Here is an 18152-nt window from a genome sequence, read left to right as displayed (position 1 = left end):
GTCTGTAACGAGGTTCCGGAGGGAACATTTTGGCACCACCGACGAGGAAGAGGAGTTCGAAGGGTTCCCAGAATCGGAGCTGGAAGAAGGAGTAGACTCCGATGAGGAGGAGTACTCGGGGACAAGGGGCGGCAACCAGTGGAGGGAAGTGTTCGGAAGATGAGGGAGGTTCTTTCAGGGGTTTTGCATCCTCACCGCCCATGGAGGAAGGGACGGGAGGGGGTGAAGGGGGCCCTGGAGGGGAGGTGGATGTCAGGGAACTGCCATCGGAAGGGCAGGTGGTGGAAGGGCTCACGGAGGCTAGAAGAGACTTAGCAGCAGAGGAGGGAACCAGCAGGGGGAGAGAAGGAGCTCCGAGGGAAAGTGAGTCGGAGGGATGGCTCTGGGACACTTCCAGCGAAAACAGTGGGGAAGTTTCAGGACCTCCTATAGGGACACCCACCCCTCGCCGGAAACTGTCGCGCCGAGAATCCCGAAGACGCGTTTCCGTTAAGGAGCTTTTATGTTGGAAGAGATTCCGCAAACGCCCACTGTCGGATACTGCCAGCGATTGAGGGAGTCATGCTTAAGGGGCTCCGTTGTAGACAGAGCTTTGATAATCAGGCCAAACTCTGAGGGACTAAGCTTTACGCACAAGCAGCTCATCATCCCATCACAAGGTCCTATTGAACTCATGGCACTTACGTTTACTCCTGTGTAGGATTGAGCTGTGAGGCTCCTAGGAAGTCGCCTGAGACCCACAAATGCTGTGATTGATATTGCATGAAACTATCTCTGCAAAGCTGTACATTTATATACATTTTTCGTAAATGAAGATTTAGAGAAGGTTTGCATGCAGTAGTAACAGGAGAAAGCATTGACAGGATTTGTGAATAAAATGAAAAAAGAGGGGAGAAACCTACCTGATTGAAAAAACAGCGGAGTTTCCATTCAGGAGACCTGAACACCACAGAAGGATAGAATGTTCAAAGCCTTCTGGGGAGAAGTTGGTCCATTCTTGGTGGAAGGGAATAATCAATGAGCTAAGTGCAGAAATTGCCAAAGGCACTTGGATGGCAACGTGCTATACACCAAGTGCCTTCTTATATCATCCCTGTGATCAAGAATGAATGCAAATAGCATGTGCAGCTATTTCCCCCGCCCCCTCTTATTTCAAGAAGAAATAAATGACTCCTAAAAATAGCCACATCATTTCCAGCTGATACATGTTCTAGCAAAAGCCCTCTAAAAAGAAAGGATTTTGAATAGCAACAAAAAATAAAGGCTTCTCCCATGCCAGAATTTGTTTGACTGCCAAATGTGAAATGGGGGGGGGGGGGCGGACCACTATCTAAACCAGACTTTCATTTCACTAATTATACAAGTGGCTTCTGTCATGTGTATCAGCACGCAGTAAATCCATAGCCTTCCCCCCCCCCAGCACTTTTTCTTCATTCTGTGCAATACTGAGACTTACGGTAGGACTGCAATCGTAACTAAGTCCACTCAGAAGGAAGTCCCATTCCCAGACTTTTCTCTGAGGAAAATTTGTTGTTGTTGTTGTTTAGTCGTTTAGTCGTGTCCGACTAGTCGTGCCCATGGACCAGAGCACGCCAGGCACTCCTGTCTTCCACTGCCTCCCGCAGTTTGGACAGACTCATGTTTGTAGCTTCGAGAACACTGTCGTCCCCTTCTCCTTGTGCCCTCCAACTTTCCCAACATCAGGGTCTTTTCCAGGGAGTCTTCTCTTCTCACGAGGTGGCCAAAGTATTGGAGCCTCAGCTTCACAATCTGTCCTTCCACTGAGGAAAATAGGGACATCATATTCAACAACAACAACAACAACAACAACAACAACAACAACAACAACAACAACTGTATTATTTATACCCCACCCATCTGACTAGGTTGTTCCAGTCAATCAGGATGGCTTCCAACATATATAAAAACATAATAAAACATTAAAAACTTCCCTATACAGGGCTGTTTTCAGATGTCTTCTAAAGGTTGTATAACTGTCTTAAACCCTTGGCTCGGGGGTCACATAACTCTATATCATCCAACTTTTCTCTGATGAAAATAAGGAAATCCTGAGGAAAAGTGGGACATTCCAGGATCAAATCAGAAACTGGGTTGGCTTTTGTAAATTCAGGAAAATAGGGACACTTGGAGGGTCTGGGTTAGGCTATACTAGGGGTCAGCAATCTTTTTCAGCAGAGGGCTGATCCACTGTCCATCAGATCTTGTGGGGGGCCGGAATATATTTTTGGGGGGTGAAATATATACCCCACAAATAACCCAGAGATGCATTTTAAATAAAAGCACACATTCTACTCATGTAAAAACACCAGGCAGGTCCCACAAATAACCCAGAGGTGCATTTTAAATAAAAGGGCACATTCTACTCTTGTAAAAACACGCTGATTCCCAGACTGTCCGTGGGCCGGACTGAGAAGGCGATTGGGCCGGATCCGGCCCCCGGGCCTTAGTTTGCCTACCCATGGACTATACAGTTACATGGAAGGACTGCATAGTACTTGAGTGTTAAACTTACTCCTAAGACTGTCTGGTCAACTCTTGGCCTGGTTACAGGGAACCAGGCAGAGGGCCTTCTCAGTAGTGGCGCCCGCCCTGTGGAATTCCCTCCCATCAGATGTCAAAGTGATAAACAACTACCTGACATTCAGAAGACATCTGAAGGCAGCCCTGTTCAGGGAAGTTTTTAATATGTGACATTTTAGTGTATTTTTCATCTTTGTTGGAAGCTGCCCAGAGTGGCTGGGGAAACTCAGCCAGATGGGCGGGGTACAAATAATAAATTATTATTATTATTATATTGGCCTTTGTCAGTAATCACTCCACCATGTGCTACAGAAACACCTCCTCAGTTCCCTTTTCTGCAGACAGCTGGACATTGCAGGCTGCCTTGAATGAGGCAGCTCAGCTGATTCATCTGTTCTATAGGAAGCATGCTACTTCTGTTAATTTCCAAAAGGTGGGATTAGCATGCTCATGATTAAGAATTTCTTTTTTGGAAATGCATCTAAGCGGACTGCCCTTTTTCACAGTGATGAACTTGACTGATCTGTGAAGCCTCTATCATCTCGAGAGCAAAGCCCTGATCACCCATCCCCCTTCAAAATATTAAGTGCTAACTGAACAAGGGGGTACACAAGGTAAATCCCTAAATGGACTCAGCCCAGTATACCTGAAGGAGCGTCTCCACCCCCATCGTTCTGTCCAGACACTGAGGTCCAGCGCCAAGGGCCTTCTGGCAGTTCGCTCACTGTGAGAAGTGAAGTTACAGGGAACCAGGCAGAGGGCCTTCTCAGTAGTGGCACCCGCCCTGTGGAACGCCCTCCCATCAGATGTCAAAGAGATAAACAACTACCTGACATTTAGAAGGCATCAGGGAAGTTTTTAATGTGTGACATTTTAATGTATTTTTAATCTTTGTTGGAAGCTGCCCAAAGTGGCTGGGGAAACCCAGCCAGATGGGCGGGGTACAAATAAAAATTACTATTACTATTACTATTACGAAGTACCAGCACCTCTTTTTGTTGTTGTTGTTGTTGTTAAAAGTGTGGCATTTACTGTAACAACTTGATGGAGAATCTGGCACCTCCCCCCCCCCCCCGAACTGATAAAACCCCAGTAAACATCCACATCTGAATACATTTTAAATGCCGATTTAAATAAATGTTTTGAGAAGAGCTTGTGTTGAAATTCCACAGATTATATGCAGGCACAGAGGAGAACAGAAGTATGGGTAAGGATGTACCAAGGTGACACGGGCGGAAAATTGACAGATTTGCCTATGGCTTACTTTGAGCCTCCTTTGGGTAGAGCTATGCAGATGTCCCTGTCAGTTTCTGAAGCCTTCTCAGTCTCTACTTCTGCTTTTTGCCTCTTTTCCAAGCCTCTCCTACATTCCTGTTCCTGAGGAAGGGAGATTCTATTATTTCAAGCCACACAAGAGAAAAGAGTCATAATGAAATGTAGCCTCTAGACTTCGCATTCTCAGTACAGTTGTAGCTCCTCGTGAAGATACCGTAAGTAAACACCATTCCAGAGCTGGAAATCTTGACTCTTTGCCCTCCAACCTGCATGTTGATAAACTGCAAACCCCCCCCCCCCCGCTCTCCCTACACCACCCGGTTTCTCTTTCCTCTGTAGGACAGAGCAGCCTTTCTATAGCAGTTAATGTTCCATCCCACACACTCAGCTCCAGGTGGTTTACATTACATGGAAAGTCGTGGATAGAAAAATGACACAAAGCAATGCAGGACTTACAAATATCTAACATGGACACACTTGTCATAGTTAAAACGATCACATTCCTCCAGTCTTTAAGTTAAATCTTCAAAGGTATTTGGTTCAAGGGTATATTTAGGCCACACCAAGAAAGGTATGTTCTCATCCAGTCCTGCATTTAATTGAAAGTTCAAAAAAGGAGATCCCTGTGCCCTTGCCCTTTGCCCCTTGTTTTAAATTTCGTTATCTGCACTCTGTTGGGTGATTAATGGTAAAATAAAGCCATCTAATTGAAAGTTCAAAAATGAAATCCCTGTGCCCTTGCCCCTTGTTTTAAATTTCATTATCTGCATTCTGTCAGGTGATTAATGGTAAAATAAAGTCAGAGTTGAAATGGAGGAAAGACTTTCTAAGAATACTGTTGCCTCCTATGAAAAGCACCCCCTTCGGAAAATTTTTGCAGGGAGGGCTCGGAACAGGCATGAAAACATTTTTTGCCCATTCAGAGCAAGCACTGTCTTTGCTCTGAACTGGTTTCATGATGTTGTCATATAGCCAATTCTGAGTGTGGAGCAGTGTGCGATCCTTGCTGCAACATCACTTTGTTGCAACCATGATTATCTGTGATGATTGCAACAAAGTGGTATAATCACTTGCAGCGAACAGCAGCAGAAGGATGAATATTGGCCATGAGTTATGTTTTGCTTTGCTTTTTTGCAGGTCTCGGAAATTCTCCTTGATGGAAAAGAAAGGTCTGTGGACATAAAGCATGCTACTAGTCAAAAATGTTTACAGTGGTACCTCAGGTTACATATGCTTCATATTACAAACTCCGCTAACCCAGAAATAGTACCTCGGGTTAAGAACTTTGCTTCAGGATGAGAACAGAAATCGTGCTCTGGCGGCGCAGCGGCAGCGGGAGGCCCCATTAGTTAAAGTGGTACCTCAGGTTAAGAACAGTTTCAGGTTAAGAACAGACCTCCGGAACGAATTAAGTACTTAACCTGAGGTACCACTGTATTCTCATTCATCTTTACCCACCTGTATTTTAGCTAATTTAGATCTTCCCTTTTGACAGTTTGATCTCCTAATCTTTTAGAGTTACTTGCTATGATTATCAAATTACTGCTGCTATTTGGCTAGTCGTCTATATTGTGTTATAAATAGATCAACTCTGCTCCTAATGGCCAGAGTTGGTATCCATTTTAAAGATTTAGAGAGAGAGACAAGAGAGGGAAAATAGTGTGCTAGAGAAAAGTTATAGAAGTGCACAATTTCACTGGAAACTTTTGCAAGAATCAGAAGCTGTTTCTTGACTGGAAAACTTTGAATAAAGTGGAAGGCATGTGCATTATGCAAAAGTGTGCAGTGCCAGTTCAGCAATAATCTGCAAGTAATGCGTCATTTAATTTTTACAAGGCTGTTAATGTTGCACGTCGTCCCAAACATTCATTGCCCCCTTTATTTGCTGTCAAGCTTTCACTTTAGGAAAAAAGATGTTAATCACTAAAGTAGTGGGGAAGAGAAAGGATGAGGAAATATGAGCATTAAAATGCTTTTCTTTGATACTTTTTTTATAGAGAGACTATTGGTTCCTCTTGGATGTTTAACTTCTCTGTATTCTGATTTAGGCATTCACCCAAGCATTTAAGCCAACTCATGCAAACAGTTGAGGTAGCGCTGATTAGTTATATGCTTCTCTTTAAAACAAAACAAAACTTCCATTAACAAATATTAAAATCACTTGATAATTGCTTTCATGCAACTGTTAAAGGTGGAGGGGCATTTTACGTAATTAGAGCTTCTTACGTATAATGCATCCAAAAGAATAGGCAAAATGTAAAGGATTATAGGTGTGTTTTTAATTGCCATTTTCTTTGTATAATACAGGGATCCAAATCTATTATTTTATGAGGAGTTTTTAAAAATAAAACACAGAGAGAGAGAGAAATAACTACTGAAATGTGGAGAAATGGATTTAAGATTGGCAAAAAGAGAAAACAAGAGGACTGAAACTGGTACACCTTTCCACCCCAATCTCCAAGCATAGGATGTGCTTAAAGTGAGAAAACTTGCAGAGTCCTTTGTGACTCTCCCATGTTCCCCTGTTAAACAGAATGAATCACAAAGTCCTAGAGATTTTGACAGGCAGGTATCCCATACCCCTGTTAATCATGTGATGTCATAACAATGCCATGCATTTGACAGGTGGCATCACAGTATTTAGCCTGTGAGACAGAGCCTGATAAGGGTTGCTATATGTCCTCTTCTTCCAGGACATATCCTCTTTTTCATGGGTAGAGTCGTCATAGCGATCCATAGTTAAAAGTAGAAGTTGGCAAATGTGTCTTCATTTTTTGCTCTTCAAAATACGGCAACCCTACAGTTGAAAAGGTTCCCCACAGCTGTGTATTAGTGTGCATGAGTATGCATATATTTGTGAAAATAGCATACACAAATGCATTATAACAAAGGAAATTGTTCCATAAAAATGTATATATTATGCAAAATTGAATATATGAGTGTCTGTTGGGAGAAACTTGCTCTAAAACACTGCTGAGTTTTTGTGAGGAATGTGGAAATGTGGAGAACAGAAGGGGGAAATGAGAAGCTGAAAGAACCTGAAACTGACAGATCCGTTTGGCGCTAGCTGGTTCCAACAGAATCTAGGGATTTGATATGAAAGCACCTTTAATTAGCACTCCCTTTCATATTCAATTAGCTAAGGAAACAGAAACTTTCACACAAAAGTTTCTCACATTGTCAGCATTACTATTTCTTAATGCTAGCAATTGTCAACATGGACCGCCAGTCTCTTGCTGTTTACTTCACACATTCATGCTGTCTGTGAACACACAAACTCTCTTATACTTGAAGCACATTACATTAAAAAAAAATAATTATGAGAGGAACACCCACTGCTGTTGCCTTCAATTTATAGTCTACCTCCATGGTGGGATCCCACTGCAGCCTACAATGTCATTGGAGTTCAATTCCACTCACATCACTCTCTCACATATAGGCCCTGCTTAAATAAGTCAGATGCACTCAAACATAATTGGGAATTTGCGTGTCGAGGTCCCCAAGCCGCCCCTCAAAATAATTCACAAATCACACATAATTTTTGTTTAAGGTTTTTGGCATAACTTTGGCCACAACTTTATTAAATTACATAATCTGTGAGTGGTTGCTTAGGCATTGGTTGAGACTATCTGTCCCCCCGCCTGGGACAGAACTGACTTCCAAACTCCCTCGGAAGCCAGTGAAGGAAAACAATATTGGGGAGCAATGGAGCTGAGTCACAGGCCCTCACCACTCACCCACATGCTCCCCAGGGCTTGCCGGCCCTGGTCCCATTTCAGGAATTGGACGAAATCGTGGCAAGCCCCTGGATTCCTTTAACGGAATTCCCTTCCACACCACCATTGGAGGGGCAGGCCCAGCCTATCCTTACCCCTCCTCCAACCAATTTTTATAACCAATGCCTAACCGCAACCTTACAAGTTGTGACGAATTGCTAAGTAGTAGGCAAAAACCAAATGGCACCAGCCAATCAGCCAAATGGACAAAATTCCTACTAGGCCCCTGCCCCAATGGCAGGCGACCCCATGACAGCCATAGCAAGGTCAACCAGAACTCAGGGCGGGCGGGCGGGCGGGTGATCTGATGCACTCAGCGAAAGAGAAAGCAAAAGCTGAGTGCCCCAATATTTAAAACCTTTGGTTCCACCCACCACATTGCAACATGCAATTTGCCCCAGCAACCCGGCCAGCTCACTTTTACCTGCCTGGCAACAGAGGGTTGGCTTGGCAAACCCCACCGCAACATGTGCTCTCATTTTAGGGAGAACACGCTTTAACAACAACAAATACTTATAAAAAATAAATAAATTAAGACATGGAATTGTGAAATCTAAAAAAAAAAAACATGGCGGGGGGAAACCAGGAAGACAAGCAATTCCTTAACTCTAGCTGTGAAATTCTGTAACTTCCTCACTCAGCATTCTCAGTCATGGATTACTAATGCAGGTGATGGCCCAAGAGAAATGTGAGAAAGCCTTTATCCACCTTTATCACATATAATGTGAGACAGAAATGGAGCAACAAAGCCAGTCATATTTTGGAAACCAGAGGGTGCATTAGTATGTAAATCTAGGATACATTGAACTGCCATACTTTTCCAGTCCAGAACCAGTTTAACCTGAAATTAAACTTCGGCTGATTAGAATACATTACAAACACCACACAGACACCTTCTCCTCCTACCCCTCCCCTCAGCTACAAACAGACACATCTGGAATGCGTAGTGGATCTTAATTTTTGCAGGGTCACATCTTCTGATAATAGAGTGACAAAAGTTAATCATCTCAAGAGCTGCATACCAAAATGTTGATGTTGTCTTATTTGGAGTTTAATAATCTCACACCTTAAGAAGGTGGTGTTATTGCTCCCCACTCTACTTGACCCAGTGATGCCCAGTGATACCCAGAAAACAGCTTCTGTTCTTCACCCACTGCTTATTACTTTGGGGTCAAGAGCAATAAAAGCAGGAGGCCGTTATTGCAGTAATTCTCTGCTTGACCTCTTCCAACGTAATTGCAAGTTGTGCTTGACAGTGAAGTCTCTTATCGGAGTGGAACAAATGATGGGATGTGGGTCAAAAGTGGACCTATCTTCTCAGGTAGCTTCTTCCGAAAGGAACAGCCACAGCAGGAAACATATCTGAACAGCAGCATCTTCTGCAAGAAGTATCCTGGAAGTCAAGCTGCTGTTCTGTCCTGTTGTCTACTGTTGATTTACATCAGGAGTGATGAACCTGTGTAGTCCCAACCTTCCAAGTCCCAACATCCCTGACCATTGGGCGTGCTAGCTGGGGCTGATGGGAGTTGTAGTCCAGTAACATCTGGAGAGCTACATGTTAGCCACCCCTGCTTTATGAAGGATAGGATAGCCATGATTTCTGACCTAAGAAACATTTTTGCAAACCCTTTATGTTTGAACCATCCAGCTCCATTAGGGACATCATGCTTGTACTCAGTCAGTTAGTACAGTGACTTCATAGCTCTCCATGCTACCAGCTGCAATTATTTGCCATGGAGCAACCTTGCACATCAGTAAGCCCACCATAAAAAAAAAAGCAGAGACATCACCTTGCCAACAAAGGTCCGTATAGTTAAAGCTATGGTTTTCCCAGTAGTGATGTATGGAAGTGAGAGCTGGACCATAAAGAAGGCTGATCGCCGAAGAACTGGTGCTTTTGAATTATGGTGCTGGAGGAGACTCTTGAGAGTCCCATGGACTGCAAGAAGATCAAACCCATCCATTCTTAAGGAAATCAGCCCTGAGTGCTCACTGGAAGGACAGATCCTGAAGCTGAGGCTCCAATACTTTGGCCACCTCATGAGAAGAGAAGACTCCCTGGAAAAGACCCTGATGTTGGGAAAGATGGAGGGCACAAGGAGAAGTGGACGACAGAGGACAAGATGGTTGGATGGTGTTCTTGAGGCTACCAGCATGAGTTTGACCAACCTGCGGGAGGCGGTGGAGGACAGGGGTGCCTGGCGTGCTCTGGTCCATGGGGTCACGAAGAGTCAGACACGACTAAACGACTAAACAACAACAAGCCCACCATGTTTGGTTGGGGTGCGTGCTGCATTTGTGATTCAGGCTTAAATGTTCCAACTACCATTACCTGGCCATTCATTTGTGTTTAATTCTTACTTTCAGAGAGAAGAGACTGGAATTTCTTAATTGCAACCTTCCTTTCCTCAACCCCACCTCCTCCTTCCCAAACACAAGATGTTTCTGTCGGGGAAAACATCTTGGCTAAGATTTTTTTTTCCAAAAAAGAAATCTTGATCAAGTGATACACTGCATAGTACTGGGACAAAAGTTTCCATTTTAATGAAATACACGGGGTTTTTCTCCTCCATCAAAACAGGAAAAAGAGCATGTTTTTTAAGATGTCAGGAAATCATTTTTCACCATCCATAAAACCAAATCTTGCAACAGGGGAGTCTGATCCAGGCAGGAACGTTGAGATAAGAATGAGGAGCCTGAATCTGCTTCTGTTGGCTTATCAAACATTGATTGACATGAACTGCTTCATCAGCCTTCTCCAGGTACTTCTGCATGGGTCAAAATGAAAAAAGCAAAGCCTTCGGTAATGCAAGTAGACCCATTTTCAGGACTTGGATTCAGCACTTAAATATAGAATGTAAACTGTGCCTTTTTGAAGCCTAAGGTAGAAGGTAAGGTAAAGGTAAAGGACCCCTGGACGGTTAAGTCCAGTCAAAGACGACTATGTGGTTGCGGTGCTCATCTCACTTTAGGCCGAGGGAGCCAGCGTTTGTCCACCAGACAGCTTTCCTGGTCATGTGGCCAGCATGACTAAACCGCTTCTGGTGCAACGGGACACCATGATGGAAACCAGAGCGCACGGAAACACCGTTTACCTTCCTGCTGCAGCAGTACCTATTTATCTACTTGCACTGGCATGCTTTCGAACTGCTAGGTTGGCAGGGGCTGGGACAGAGCAATGGGAGCTCACTCCGTCACGGGGATTCAAACCACCAACCCTCCGATCGGCAAGCCCAAGAGGCTCAGTGGTTTAGACCACAGCGCCACCAGCGTCCCTAAGGTAGAATCTGAATGCCACCCACTGTAATGGGACCAACTCTTTTAAAAGTCTTGCATTCAGACACTGATTTGTGCCTTCGTGACACCATGATGTAGCTAAAGTCTTTCCTGATTCACATAGTTTCAGACAGGGGACCCCCCCCCCAGCCCTACATAGAGGTGTTGAGGACTGAACCTAAGAACTTCAGCTTGCAAATAAGATGCTCTACTATGAAGTAGTAGACGATGAGCATGCACTGAGAACACCATAGCTAATTGCAGATTTCCAGCATCTGTATATAAGCCTAAACAAGTTGTCTTCTACCCAGTTCTAACATACCCACAAACATACAGCTGCTATACAGTTGCAGTGTAAATCCGCAAAACTAATTTCTGGATTTAAAAAAAGAAAAGAAAAGAAAAGAGTTTTCATTTTTAAAGGATCCCCACAAAACCAAATATTTTTGATAATAGCTCATATTTCAGCAGCCTACATTACTATTTTGTTCTCTTCTCTTCACTAAGGCTCTGTCTCCTATTTTGTTTTATTTTTTGTTCTGCAAGCTAGCAAGAAGAATGTGTTTCATCTTATGAGATCTGCTTGTGGGAGTAAAGGTGGGTGGAATCTGTTGGCGGAGAGTCATTTTCCAGTACTTTTGCCACCAAGTAAGTGGAAGAAGCTACCGAAATAGAAATAAAAGAGAAAATGGAATATAAAATAGAAACATAACAATAAGCTAAAGCTTTGTATGGGCATATGCCCCATATTGCTTCTGTTCAGAGCTGCAAAAAAAAGAAGAAAAGAAATCTGCAAATGCATATTAAGTGTGACTGAGTCATGCTTAACACTTTTGTCATTATGCAATTTTTAAAGCACATATATATTGGGTCTGACACCATTGTCTTTCTTTCTTTCAAAATGAAAAGGCACCTGCGGTCTGATTTTGTGCCGTAGATTCTGAAAACCTCCAGAGCTGATAACCTAAATTAACATCCTTATCTGTGAAGCAGCAGTGACTGCCAGAAGGCTTGAATAAATTATTATTATTATTATTATTATTATTATTTTACATTCAACATTTGAATGCAACATTTGAAGGGGTTTCCAGTTAGACACTGATGCATAGAAACCATCATATTGTTAGATGTGTCTTATGTGAATAGTTCTTGTTATACTGCAACACAACCAGATCCCCACACTTCATGGTGACTACCAGCATCTATTTTTCAAGGTGGGAGGGAGGCACTGGGTATATGTGTTTGAGAAATGGCATCCTCCTGCCATGAGAGCTAATCTATAATGGCTGTGTTTATGGGTGCATCACCAAACAGCACAGGACCACTTCAACTCTGCTGTCTCCCTTCAAAATCTCATTTCACCTGCTGTCTTTTGTTTATCTCTTAATTTGAGAAAGGAGGGTCCTTCTCTGCACAGTCACAAAATTATTTCCTGCAATTTTGACACTGAGAATGACTGAGAAGGGAGAAATACTTGCATTTAACTAACATTTAGGTTAACATCCTTTGCCACTTTCCCATCCCTTTTGTGAAAATGTGTTCACAGTTAAAAACTGCCTTTTGCCTAAGTCATGCTAACCTCTCAGCTGATGGGCCTCTGTTTATCCAGATCAATGTAGACTAAGCAGGATTATAAAATCAGATTTATCCCGGGGCCATAATTCTGTCATCCCAAGGAACACACTCTTGTGGGTGTGAGGTGCTTAATCTTACAGATTTACTAGAAGGATCTGTGGCTTTAAAACTGCCGTTTTGCGTCATGTCCCAAAAGCTGCTTTATAAATTGGTTGGAATACCAAAGAGGCGGAGATTAAACAAATGGTTTCAGATAGTAGGTTCTAAACGCAGGAAACCAAGGCAAGGAGAGTGACCTTATAGCAGTTTGCCTTGATTACAATTCACCCTTGTCCTAGTGGAAAGGGATCTGATTAAACCACACAGCTGAAACAGCACGCTTTTGGGAATGACTAAAACGATGCCCCAGGGATTTTAAAGAAGATGCAAAGAGCATATGCCAAAGAGTATGAGCTGTTTAGAGACTGTGTTCTGTGAACAACTCGGCACTGTATTATTATTATTATTATTATTATTATTATTATTATTATTATTAGGCTGTGTGCACAATATACCATTCCAAAGCACATTCTTTTCGTCAAATAATTCTGGGCGCTGCAGTTTAACCCTCAGGGAGTTACAATTTCCAGCAATATTTCACAAACTATAGTTCCCAGAACTATTTGAGGGAAAGAATTCAAGCATGGGCTGTGTTCAGCTAATTCCTACAGAGAGTAGACCAATTGTAATGAATGAATGTTTATCAAGCATCAGTATAAAAGCCGCCTGATGTTTAGCAGAGCAACAGCAAATTTGTCTAGGCTTGTTTCTGTAGGATGTCCCTTGCAAATAACTCAATATTTCTTTTCTCTAGAATCAACATGTAGCTTTCCTGCAGTTCTTCCTTTATTACATTTTTATATACAGAAGAGACATAGCATGGAAACAACTGGATTTTAAGCACTTGAATGAAACATTATATTGCAATACATAAATATCCACTTTGGATACAAATCATTAATTAACCGTCTGCATGTAAACTGTACATGAGTCCTGTGGTCTCACATTGTCATCTGGTTTGTTTCCGTTCCAGAAAATGATATAATACTGCTGGATTTCAGAAAGGTTCACTGCAACAAGAGCTGCCATCCCAGATATGTAAAAAAATAAGTTTTTCATTCCTCCATCCAACAGAGGAATCCTTTGGTTGCCACCAGTACTGGAAGTATAATAACCATGACACCTTACACCAGCTTAGTATAGTCAGGATCCTATTCACTCCGAATGGCAAAAATTAATATATATATATATATATATATATATATATATATATATATATGCGCCAATTTCAACAATGGAATAGTAACACTGCCAACACCCAGTGTCACTCATTGATGGCACTCACATTTGCTATATATTCATGTAATGCACAAATCCATGCACAAAATTGGCAGAACAGGTCTGATGAAGGTGCTGTGGGGTGTATTGTCTGTGTGGCAATGTAAGGTGATGCTAGGCAGACAAGACACAGCATTGCATCTTCTGAGCACTGTGAGCTGGCAACACAATGCAAGAAATGTGGTGGGCATGGGTATTTGAGGTTAGCTTTTGCCTACTATCTTTGCAAAGAACAATCTCTACTCCTCTTGCCCACTTCTATGCTGCCTCTACCCATCCCAGCTTTATGCCGGTTTAGGTAAAGGTAAAGGACCCCTGGACAGTTAAGTCCAGTCAAAGGCGACTATGGGGTTGCAGTGCTTATCTCACTTTCCAGGGAGCCAGCGTTTCTCCACAGACAGCTTTCAGGGTCATGTGGCCAGCATGAATAAATCTCTTCTGGCGCAACGGGACACCGTGATGGAAGCCAGAGCGCACAGAAACGCCATTTACCTTCCCACCACAGTGGCACCTATTTATCTACTTGCACTGGAGTGCTATCGAACTGCTAGGTCGGCAGGAGTTGGGAGGGAGACAAATATCTGGATATAAAAACTCTAGCATTTCTATAAGGAAGAATGGTAAGCATCAGGCTCCAATCCTATACCCACGTTCTTGGGTGTATGCTCCATTGAACTTGATGGGATTTACTTCTGATTAGGATGTATAGGACTGCAGTGCTAATGAAACCTTTTTGCCTCAGATGTTTCTGAAATTCAAATTATTTTAGTTTTCAGGTGAAGGCAGAGTGCAGTTGTTCTTATTCCCCGAATTGCTGGTGGAAACATAAAGGTAAAGGTAAAGGTACCCCTGCCCGTACGGGCCAGTCGTGTCCGACTCTAGGGTTGTGCGCCCATCTCACTCAAGAGGCCGAGGGCCAGCGCAGTCCGGAGACACTTCCGGGTCACGTGGCCAGCGTGACATCGCTGCTCTGGCGAGCCAGAGCCGCACACGGAAACACCGTTTACCTTCCCGCTGGTAAGCGGTCCCTATTTATCTACTTGCACCCGGGGGTGCTTTTGAACTGCTAGGTTGGCAGGCGCTGGGACCAAGCAACGGGAGCGCACCCCGCCGCGGGGATTCGAACCGCCGACCTTTCGATCGGCAAGCCCTAGGCGCTGAGGCTTTTACCCACAGCGCCACCCGCGTCCCTTTTGGTGGAAACATAGGTAGAAATTAATATGAATAGCTTGGCTGGTTTAAAGGAAATATTTCTCTTACCCATCTGCAATTTTCCATACTGGATCTTTGTTGTAATTTTACAACAAAGTAATTTTATACAACTTTGAAGCATTCATTCCTTAAAATAAAGATAAAATCAGTGGTTAGAAGTTACGATATTTCCTTTCATTTCAACTTAATGTTTTGCATGGGATTTGTTTAGAAAAAATATATAGAAAAACACCAAAAATGAGATAATGATGGGGTTTTGTTTGCATTAATCCAAGCATTTTCCCCTCTTTTGCCCAAACAATGAAAGGAATTCTCTTGTGCATGCCCTCATCCAGGCATAGGTAAACTCGGCTCTCCAGATGTTTTGGGACTACAATTTCCATCATCCCTGACCACTGGTCCTGTTAGCTAGGGATCATGGGAGTTGTAGGCCATAAACATCTGGAGGGCCGAGTTTGCCTATGCCTGCTCATCTAAAGTAGGCATGTGCCAAGGATGCAATTGACGACTGCTGCTGCCAACATCCAGGTTGCTATCATAAGAGGCTTTTCCATATGGCAGAGAATAAATAACCAAACACAGATAAACTTGATGCAATAACCCCATTGCTAGCGAGCCCATATATGGATGTATGTGACTGTGTAGCACAACTTCCAAAGTTCCTGAACTTTTAAAAATAATTATTTTTATTCAATTTTATTTATAGTATATAATAAACCTTAGTAACCAATTATGTTCCACAGGAGTATTCTAAAAATATAATCCATGTTATCCTTAAACAATAAAGTAAATCATTGCTAACATTTTTAGCTTTGCTTTCTTATGTCTCTCCAATCTTTTGCAGCCTGCTGCTGCAGAATGGCATCAACACTGTGGGCAAATAACTTTGCCAAGAAATTTCAACACCATGTAAAAAGAGCGTAGATTTCTGTAAGTTGGCCAAATGCTTAAATCATGCAGCAATGTTATATTGATCCTGATTGGGCAGTGAAACAAGTTCCCAGTTGAGATGTGAAACTGTGACATCCCTGAAGCTGGAAGAACAGGTTGATATGTCATGACCTTGGAGTCCAAAATTGGGAGACACCAAGTTGGAGGTTAAAGGATTACAGGGAACCAGGCAGAGGGCCTTCTCAGTAGTGGCACCCGCCCTGTGGAACACCCTCCCACCAGATGTCAAAGAAATAAACAACTACCAGACTCTTAAAAAACATCTGAAGGCAGCCCTGTTTAGGGAAGCTTTTAATGTTTGATGCATTACTGTATTTTAATATTGTGTTGGAAGCCACCCAGAGTAGCTGGGGAAGCCCAGCCAGATGGGTGGGGTATAAATAATAAATTATTCTTTAGACAGAAGCCAAGACCTTCAGGGCTCCTTCCCTGGGGTCCAAGGAACCAAGGGCTTCTCACATTACCTTGTTGGTGCTTCACTGCAAAGATCAAACAATGTAGGAGGTCGGAGTGCAGGAGATGTCTTTAGGCCAGAGAGTTATCCGTTTAAGCCTATGAGAGGAGCCTAGGAAAGATAGGCTGAAACAGGCACTCAGAAGACCTCAGTTCATTCCCAACCCTTGTCAGAACAAGTTGTTTGCTAGGAGCTCTCCTTGGTGCTGCAACCTGGCCTCCCTTTGCTGCCATGCACTGTGGGCGGCTCTGCAGGACTGGAGCCATACACTGTGTAGCAAACTGGACATATTCCAAACAGACCAACAGATGAGATAAATTCTTGAGACACCTTCCATCTCTTCGGTTCCACACAAAACACTGGTTCAAACTGTGCAAAAGAAATAACTGGTCCGTACAAATCACATTCTTTCTATATGATAATAAATTATTATTATTATTATTATTATTATTATTATTATTATTATTATTATTATTAGAGTTTGAAGAGTTTGGATTTGATATCCCGCCTTTCACTCCCTTTAAGGAGTCTCAAAGCGGCTAACATTCTCCTTTCCCTTCCTCCCCCACAACAAACACTCTGTGAGGTGAGTGGGGCTGAGAGACTTCAAAGAAGTGTGACTGGCCCAAGGTCACCCAGCAGCTGCATGTGGAGGAGCAGAGACGCGAACCCGGTTCCCCAGATTACGAGACTGGGACTCAAGGTTCCCTGCATGCATGGTTCTCCCCTCCTCATGTAATCTCTACAACAACCCTGTGAGGTAGATTAGGCTGAGAGGTAGTGATTGGCCCAAGGTTACCCAGCGAAGTTCATGGCTGACTGGAGATTTGAACCCTGATCTCCCAGCTCCTAGTTCAACACTCTAACCACTGCCCCACAGACTGACTTTGCAACCACCCCTGCAAGTCAGCTAGACAGTGTGATGTGTGATGAACCCAAAGCCATTCAGCAAGTTCCCCACATCTAAATGTCAAACCCTGCACCCCACAGCCTAGCTTTTAGAGCAGCCTTCCCCAACCTGATGTCCCCAGATGCTATGGACAGCAGCTCCTATCATCTCTGACTATGGCTTGAGGGCACATCTGGAGGGGACCAGCCGGGGCAGGTTTTATTGAACTATCGCCTCATGCTCCTTTGAGAACTGACATCCAGCTGCACCCCACACCCAGCATTCGACATTTCAGTAGTTTCAGCAAATCTACTCACCTGTGATTTCAATCCGTTGAAAGTTGGCTGACTTTTTTTTTTTTTGTTTTGTTATTTCCACCATTTTTAAATAAACCTTCATTTTGGAGGGGCGATGGAGCAGGATATCAAATTGACGGGTAGGAGGGTAAGGAAATGAAGGAAAGAGAAATCAGTCCTTCGAGTCGATTTGAGAAGCACTCGGGTGTGTCGGAGAGACTCTGGAGCCACACACAGAGTTTCTCGTCCAATTAGTTGCATGGAAAAATCAGCAGTACATCTGAATGGAATTACCCCATATAACAGCTCCCTTCTATTTAGGTTTCTCCACTGCAGCTGAGGAAGCTATTTAATAGTGCTGTGGAAAAAAATTATAATTAGCTACAGGTAAAGTGTCCTTTCTCATACTTCAGGAGACAGCAGACTGAATGTCAGCAACTGTGCAGTCAGCCGTTTGATTGCTGAATGATCTGCTCCTGAATATGATGCAGTTTAAAGGTCTTAGCAGTAATTATGGAATGCTCATAGGA

At 43.2% G+C, this 18152-nt stretch overlaps 1 long non-coding RNA gene across 1 annotated transcript; it reads right to left on the bottom strand.

Annotated features, from left to right (window-relative positions):
* Positions 1 to 9973: 9973 nt before the first annotated feature.
* LOC307210148 lies at positions 9974 to 17952 on the bottom strand. The gene is made up of 4 exons (XR_013835875.1): positions 17644 to 17952; positions 16448 to 16806; positions 15081 to 15159; positions 9974 to 10360 (listed from the first exon to the last, which is right to left on the bottom strand). It is a non-coding gene; the product is annotated as an uncharacterized lncRNA (long non-coding RNA).
* Between the last annotated feature and the right edge of the window lie 200 nt (positions 17953 to 18152).

Source organism: Podarcis cretensis (genome assembly GCF_951804945.1).
Source record: "Podarcis cretensis genome assembly, chromosome: 2".
Classification (NCBI taxonomy): Eukaryota; Metazoa; Chordata; class Lepidosauria; order Squamata; family Lacertidae; genus Podarcis; species Podarcis cretensis.
The sequence above is the reverse complement of the archived record's forward strand: the minus strand, read 5'-3'. Positions and strand labels throughout refer to the sequence as shown.